Consider the following 8801-nt stretch of genomic DNA (forward strand, 5'->3'; position numbering starts at 1 on the left):
ACGCGGATAAGATTACTCTTTATTATCTTAAGAGTTATAGTAGTTGTTTTCACAAACCACCAAACCAGTAAACCATTTCTTAACTAAAAATTATTTACTGCCGCACTCAGAGACTATTCCTTAGTAACTATTTTATCCGAAAACAATTGCTAACGATTTGTTTAAGTAGCCATTAAATGACTCTGAGTACGGCGGTTAGTATAACGTAGTAGTATCTAAACTAACCCCTTACCTACTTGTACTGTTAGGTGACACTTATAGCACAGCTGCCTGACTGCCTCGTTGGCCGAGTGGTTGCAAGTGCGACTGCCGGGCAAGGGGTCTCGGGTTCGATTCCCGGGTCGGGCGAAGTATTACTGGGCTTTTTTCGGTTTTTCGAAAATTTCTCAATGGTAGCACGGAGTCTGGAAATGTGCCCGGTATATGGCAATAGGCTCACCACCTATTACATGGGACTTACAACATAAATTGTGAAAAGTGGGTGTACACAGTGGCATTACGTGCCACTCGTACCGCCACTAACATTTTTTTCTCCCTTTTAAACCTTCCCTGGACTTCCACAAATAAGTCAAGTGCTAAATCGGCCTACCTGTCCTCGAGTTTAAGCGAGACTAACGCACAGCAATTATTTTTTATATATTACACGAACCTCCTTCTATTGAAGTCTATCTGAATCATTGTTGTGGTTTTAAATTGTATGAACTAAGAATGTTTCTTGTTAGTACCGAAAATTAAGCACCTAATTAACTAGCTCTACCACCTCAAACGAATCATAGAATTCTAGCTGCTAAAACTTTCTTCAAGAGATAAGTCTGTACTCGCTATGGCTATCACTAGAGTAAGCTATTAGGTATATGCTGAATTTTATGATTGAATGAATTTTAACAATTTTCTCACTTACGTGCCAGGTAAAATGCCAGAGCGGTGGATATCAGTAGGTCGCGTGTCCACCGGCCTTACGTTCGACGAGCGAGAGACCCTATGTACGAAACTGGAACCCAAGTGGACGTCTTCTAGACAGACACCAGCACCATCTAACTTGGATTTCAGTAAAAATAAACCTGACTTCTGGATCTTACCTGATCTTACCTGCACCTCTGCCTACCCCTTCGGGGATTAAAGGCGTGACGATATGTATGTATGTATGTATGTTATAGCACAGCTTATAGTGTGTCTGCGGACAGACCCACATACCCGCATACCCACATACCACCACAGATGGGTCCCGGTGCTTGATGGCGACCCGGAGCTACGGACAACCTAGCGGGTTACCCGGGTTCGGGCTCTAAGATAAAGAGCAGGAACGGAGTGGTTTTTAGTCAGTAAGAGTCTGACACGTCCGCTCGCCTCAATATAGGGGGCGGGAGCAGTAATTGGACAATATTCCCCCCTAAAAAAAGGTGTCACTTATAGGTTCTCACCCATCTTAGCTTAGGAGTTCCCTAAAATCTAAGAGAGACTGGTAAACTGGACAATTTTAAGATTAAAAAAACTTAGGTTGATATTTTTATTGTTTACCTTTAGAGAAAACATTTACTGTACCCCCAAATTCTCCAAGGTTTCTGAAATAAGCAAAATAAAATCCAATTTCATTTATTTCAAGTTAAACCTACCTTTATTTCAAGACTAGAGTGGAGAAGGTAAACTCGTAAACATTTCAGAACACAAATGGAATCTCGCCATACATATTTTAAAAAGTCCGAAAACTACTCGCTGTGTGACTATGAATAGTATTACAGTTTAGAATTCAGCTCTTAAAGAAATTCTTGTATCTTCACTAATGTTGCGGGCCAATACGTAAGCGACAGCGATTTTGGAACCAAAATACAGTATCTTACTCCCGAATTCTGAAATGCTACTCAATTTTAGTTGTACTTAAACATCGTGCTATCTCTGTCATTTTGTAAAGAATTGATACGGACTGAACTAGTTTTGAGAGCGTCTTAAAATTGAGTAGCTTTTGAGTATTCGGACATTAGTGAAGCAAGGGCGATATTAAAATAAATGTATTATAATTTCCAAGTAAAATGACAAATTTGGTGTCTTATACATATAATTAAATGTTATGTTTGTCCGTCAATTACGTTGAAAAATTTGGTATACAGACTGACTTGAGAAACGATAAATAAAATACTTTTTATCCCACGAAAACGCGGGTGAAACCGCTGGCAGAAGCTAGTTTAATATAATTGACACCACCACCCCAACTCACGACTGTCGTGAGAGTGGACTGAGGACAGACAGACACGTTGGAATGGTCGCCAGTAACGGTCTATAACAAATTGTCGGTTCGGCTTTGGATGTCATGTGTATGTGAAACTGGTTATTTGTAAACGCACCCACGACACGGTACAAAAGCCTAGTGTAGGATAAAACAGCAAAAAAAAACAATTGACCACATTCCGTCTTTTCTAAAAGTCTAATAAGATATATAACATAACTCACAATACTTCACCAAAGCAAAACCAATCTTACAACAACCTCACAGAGCACAAATCGCATCATTCAAATCCATACTATAAGGCAAGAAATGGTAAATGAAACGCCTACATACCTATCTTTCAGAAATACCTTAAAAGCCTCAATTTGTCTCGGAAAGCCTTCACGCGAAATGTCGTAAGAGTCGTCAAAAGCGAATGTATGACATAAATCGCTTTAAACTTATGACTTGTTACCCTTATAACTCAAGTCAGCGACAGGAAGTGAGTGTAGGAAAAATGGCTGCGTTTCCGGGCCCATAATGGCGGCATGCTCGCTACTCCGGCCGGCTGGGAATTGGTAATACCCTTGTTTTACCTACGCTCCACGCTATACTCGGATTGGGAATCGAAATAGGAAACTTTGAAACCTTTTTATTGGTATTGTTTTTAACCAACTTCAAAAAAAGGAGGTTCTCAGTTTGAACGGTATGTATGTATGTATAGATGACTGATTGCACGTATGTATGTATAGGTGTCTGGGCAACTGATGCCCGCGCAATGTGTAGCGGGTTCGATTCCCGCACGGAGCAACTCTTTATGAGATGAAAAAATATATCTTTGTTGAACCCGTTTCCACCAGTACTAAGCTATGTGTACCAATGAATATGATTGGAAGCCAAATGCATCCAAAGCAACGTAGCATAGCACATCTCTGTGGGAAATGCACACTTCTTCGTGTTTTAACAGCGACTCAATTTGCGTACCTTACGACACAAACATCAAAGAGTTGGGGAGAATGGAAGCGGCACTCCTCACTCATTGTGGTGAGTGCGTCATTGCGTCACGCCTTTGACACAGCCGGTCAAGATATGCAACCCGCAATGACAAACAAGTCATTATTACATTGCCACTGTGTTTTCTAGGTTTTAGTTCTTTTGTACTTCTCGTTGACTGCCTCGTTGGCCGCGTGGTTGCAAGTGCGACTGCCGGGCAAAAAGTCTCGGGTTCGATTCCCAGGTCGGGCGAAGTAATACTGGAGATTTTCGGTTTTTCGAAAAAAATCTCGGAATATGGTAATAGGCTCACCACCTATTACATGGAACTTACAACTTAAATTATGAAACGTGGGTGTAAATAATGTACACCTCTGCTTACCCCTTCAGGGATTAAAAGCGTAACAATATAAAAAAAAGTTCTTTTGTATATTGCTGCTATACTACTACAAATGTTACGATATCCTGGATCGACGTTTGGATGGGGAAGGTTTATAAATAAAATATAATAACTATCGTGAGACATACTAAATTAACTACAAATAACGGTTTAATCGCGTAAATACACTGAGAAAAGCCCTAGTAGTTTTGAGTCACATAATCGGAATCTTTCTCATGAGCAGCGTACGCAAACGGCAAAAAAAAAGTATTGTTCACGGTATCGTCACGCCTTTTATCCCCGAAGGGTTAAGGCAGAGGTTCACATTACGACAAGTAAGTAATGCCACTGCACAATGTACACCCACTTTTCACCATTTGTGTTATAAGTCCCATGTAATAGGAGGTGAGCCTTGCCGCTTGCCATATACTGGGCACAATTCCAGACTCCATGCTACTATCCAGAGCTGCGCTAGGTTGTCGGGTTTACCGGGGCTCCGGCTCGAAAAACAGGAGAAGGGACGGGGTGGTTTTTAGTCAGTAAGAGTCTGACACTCCCTCTCGCCTCGCCCAAGGCGGGAGAAGTCATTGGATGATTTTCCCCCCTCAAAAAAAAAAGACTCCATGCTACTGAACACCAGCCACCGAAAAATGCCCAGTAATTTATTTATTTAACAATAAGCACACCAACAACACAGTCACCTACATATTCAATTAACATAACCAACAAAATAATGGCATTTCAGTAACCATGCAAATAACAGGTATTTTTTTTTTTTTTGAGGGGGAAAATCATCCATTGACTTCTCCCGCCTTGGGCGAGGCGAGAGGGAGTGTCAGACTCTTACTGACTAAAAACCACCCCGTTCCTTCTCCTGCTTTTCGATCCGGAGCCCCGGTAAACCCGCTAGGTAGTCCGCAGCTCCGGACCAGAAATAACAGGTATGCATAACATTTAACACATGGAAGTCAGAGACTAAATACGTAAAAAACTTAGTCCGACCCCTTGTCTTGTCTACTTCTCTTGTCTACTCGTCCAATAAGACAGTCAAGTTATTATTCACTTTTATTCAAATGTAATAAAAGCCATATTCATAATAATATAATTACAGTTAAGTACACAACTAATTACCGTCGGTTTCTGAGATCATGTGTGAAACACTTGACAAACCCGTGCATGTAGCCTACGGCCTGTGTTTAGACTTCTCGCGCAGCAATCTATTGCAAGGTAAACGATGGATTAACAAGGATATGCCTTATACAACATACTTTTTTTTATGACCTGATGGTAAGCAATCGCCGCCGCCCATGGACACTTGAAACACCAGAAGCGTTACAAGTGCGTTGCCGGCCTTTTGGGGGTTAGGAATTTAAGGGTTGTTGGGGAATCAGGGATTGTGAAGATTGGGAAGGGGAGTATTGGGCCTACTACTTGACTAGCTTACCTATTCCAGTAATTTCTTACACACGGAAAGATAATTCCCGTAATTTCTGGCTCTGTGAGAATTTAAGCAAATCCATTCTTAGGGTGTCTCTATACTCCACAGTTTTGACTGACTGACTGACATCAGAAGTCGAAACTATCCAATAGTTTCAGACAGTGGAACGTGCGTTCCATTACTGACTCTGATAAACAAACACTCCATATAAAAAATACTCCATATAGAAATTTTGCCAAAAACGATATTCATAGTGATTTTAGAAAATCATTTTATCTGCTACCATCAACTTATTTAAGGTATTCACGCGTCAGTCACATCCTAATTTATTTATTTTTTTAAAGACGGAAAATCATTGAATACCTTCTCCCGCCTTGGGTGAGGCGAGAGGGAGTGTCAGACTCTTACTGACTAAAAACCACCCCGTTCCTTCTCCTACTTTTCAAGCCGTTGTCCCGGTAACCTGTTACATTATGCTTACTTAAGCCCTACAATATAATGTGTGGATCTTAGAATAAAAGCCCCTAAAATAAAAGATAAAAAAATACCCAAACACAATACAACAGTTTAAGGATCACAAAAATAACTGTTCTATGCGAGAATCCGCATTTTGCATAGAAAATATAATCTACAATATACTCGTAATAGGCTAGTTTCCTACTAGTCAAATTCAATACATTTTTCGAAACGTCAAAAACGATATTTTCTATGAACTTTGTATGAAATACTCATTATGACGTCATCAGATTTTTACGTCAAATAGCACAGACTTATTTCTAGAAATTTTGCTAGAAAAATTCGAAAATTAAGTAGTTCATCAAATTTGTGAATGAGAGTGTGATTATTTCTTAATATTTTATTGTATTGAAAAGTTGTAATCATTTATTTTTGACCGAGGATACTACAAAATTATTTAAACACAAACTAATCGTATCCATTCTATTACCATCGACGCCAGCATCGCATGTAATTTATCAAAGTCAGGGCACAACGTCGTAGCGTTAATTACCCCGTGTCGGATCACTCATCGGCATCGATGTGTCGATGTGTCGATGTGTCGATACGGCCGCCATCTTTAAAACAGGCTACAAGATAAATGAAATGAAATGAATGTATTAAAAAGACATTTTATTTCCCGAAAGGCTTAGGTGTGTTGTTACCTGTTAAAAAATCAAACCTCCTTTTAAAAAAAAGCTTTGCTTGACTAGGAAGTGTGAGATTCTTACTTTATATCAACGACCTATAAGTGTCCACTGTTAACCAAAGGCCTCTTCACGCACAGAGAATGTTTGAGCGTTAATCACCACGCTTGCTCAATGTGAGTTGGCCATTTCAGACTTTTAAATTAGAAATTGTAAGCCTAGTTTTCCTTACGATGTTTTCATTCAACGTTTGTCAGTGGTGTCTAAATAATCTTAAAAAGTACATGTATCTCAGAATAAGCCGGAATTAAAATCGAACCACTCATCCAATCACACAAAGACTTAATATACTTACATTAGATTCTTTTTAAATTGTTAATTTAGACTAAAAAAAAAAAAAAAAATTCCGCATCTTTGGTTTTTGTTACTGGTACAATTTATTTTCTTACCTGGAGAGGGGCGCTGATAACTGCGACACAGTTTAATACTATTGCGGTTATCATCGTTTCAGCTTGTTTGTATTTGTATGTTTTTCTTGTTCCAAATAAAGAATTTTTTAATTTTTTTTTTTTTTTAATTATTTTAGTTAACAAACAATCAATGTTTCTTTATGATGTTATAATAATTAATGGGAAAATTAGAAGAAATATCTTTATAAAAAAGAGACACGGAAAGTAGACATACAGACACTAAGCATTAACTAGTTATACTACATCAATCTGTCAAATATCTTTAATGAACCTTCAACTATAATGACAGAAGAATAAAGTTGAGAATAAATTGCACAAATAAGGGCAACTTGAAGTGCTGCTGTCTGAACAAGCCTTAGTAATCTTAGAACACAGTACATTAACTCTTTGAAAGAAAAATCACAATATTTACTCTTCGAATCGCGTTTTCCATTAAGTATTATTATCACCCTTTTATAAATATGATACCCAATGTACTGTAAATTAATACAGTTTTGTTTTTTTTATAGTATGAGCCGGTAAACGAGCTTACAGATAACCTGATAGTAAGCAATCACAGACGCTAATAAACACTTGAAACACCAGAGGCGTTACAAGTGCGTTGTCGGCCTTTTGGGGGTTAGGAATGTAAGTGTTGTTGGGGAATCGGGGATCGAGAAGATTGGAAAGGTAATTGGGCCTCCGGCAACCTCACTCACACAGCAAAACATAACGCAAGCGTTGTTTCACGTCGGTTTTCTGTGAGGACGTGTGTCGTGTGAGTCAGCCCGAACCAGTGGGGTAGATTCGTGCCGAAGCATGGCTCTCCCACACTTTGAAACATCTAATAAATTTTACATTTTTCTTAAAGTTAATAGAGCAAGGTGTCTGAGTATCGATTTCCTGATCCAGTCTCATTGTACTTGCTTCATGGTTGTGAGTGATTTTTTGTTTTATAATTATAAAATCCCACCATGGGTAAGACGCGAGTGAGGGTCAGACTCTTACTGACTAACTCCCGTTCCTACTCCTACTTTACGAGTACTACTTTTTAGAGGGGAAAATCATCCAATCCTGCTTTTAAAAAAAAAACAATAAACCGGCTAGGTAGTGCGCAGCTCCGGATCAGGCATCAACCCTGGTTATAAGTGATACAGCAGCGATAAGCACAGAAAAATGCCAATGCGTGCAGTCTGATATAGGTAATAGGGATGATGACTGGGTCAAAAATAAATTATTACAACTTTTCAATACAATAAAATATTCAAAAATAATCACACTCTCATTCATACATTTGATGAACTACTTAATTTTCGATTTTTTCTAGCTAATTTTCTAGAAATAAGTTCGCTATTTGACGTAAAAATCTGATGACGTCATAATAGAGTATTTCATACACAGTTCACAGAAAATATATATAATATTGACGTTTCGAAAAAAGTATTGAATTTGACTAGTAGGAAACTATAGCCTATTGCCATATGATCATTTCACATTGATCACGGCCTAAGTCCTAGTTGAAACCTTTCCTCTACTCTCCAATTAAAATATTCTTATCTTATTTAGCTAAAATGTATTGTGTATTTGTTCCGCGATGGAAATAAACCACAAAAGCTTGGTTTGCTGTTCCCTCAGATTAGGGAGGTCGCTTGCAATTGGCAGCTCTCATTAATTTGATGGATCGAAGGCGGCGTCTTGTTTACGCGCCAAATTTACTTTGTCTTTTAAAGATGGCGTCGCGAGCGGTTTTGGTCTCAGTGAACTTACAAATTTGTTTTTCTGGGTTTATTGTTTTTTTAAAGAGAGTGATTGATATCGTGAGATTGGTGGATGAGCGGTTATAAGCGTTAGTAATGGTGTTGTGAATTTGAATCCTGGATTGGAAAGTTCTTTTTAAGTTTTTTTTTTTTATGGTATAAAAACCGATAAACGAGCGAATGTTATTGGAGGAGGAGGATTGTAAGCATCCGTCGCAGCCTATCGATACCCGACCGAGTTTGTTTGTTTGAACGCACTAATCGCAGGAACTATTGGTCCAATTTGAATCATTATTTTGTGTTGGATAGTCCATTTAGTGAGAAAAGTTTTAGGCTACAAAACTTGAAAAATGCACGGAAGTAACTAGTGGTTACATAAAATCAACCTCTTTCTTTTTTTTTCATTGAATCCGTTGAAAGTGATGTTCAGATTTTAATAAACA

The sequence above is a fragment of the Spodoptera frugiperda genome, chromosome 9 (assembly GCF_023101765.2).
Source record: "Spodoptera frugiperda isolate SF20-4 chromosome 9, AGI-APGP_CSIRO_Sfru_2.0, whole genome shotgun sequence".
NCBI lineage: Eukaryota > Metazoa > Arthropoda > Insecta > Lepidoptera > Noctuidae > Spodoptera > Spodoptera frugiperda.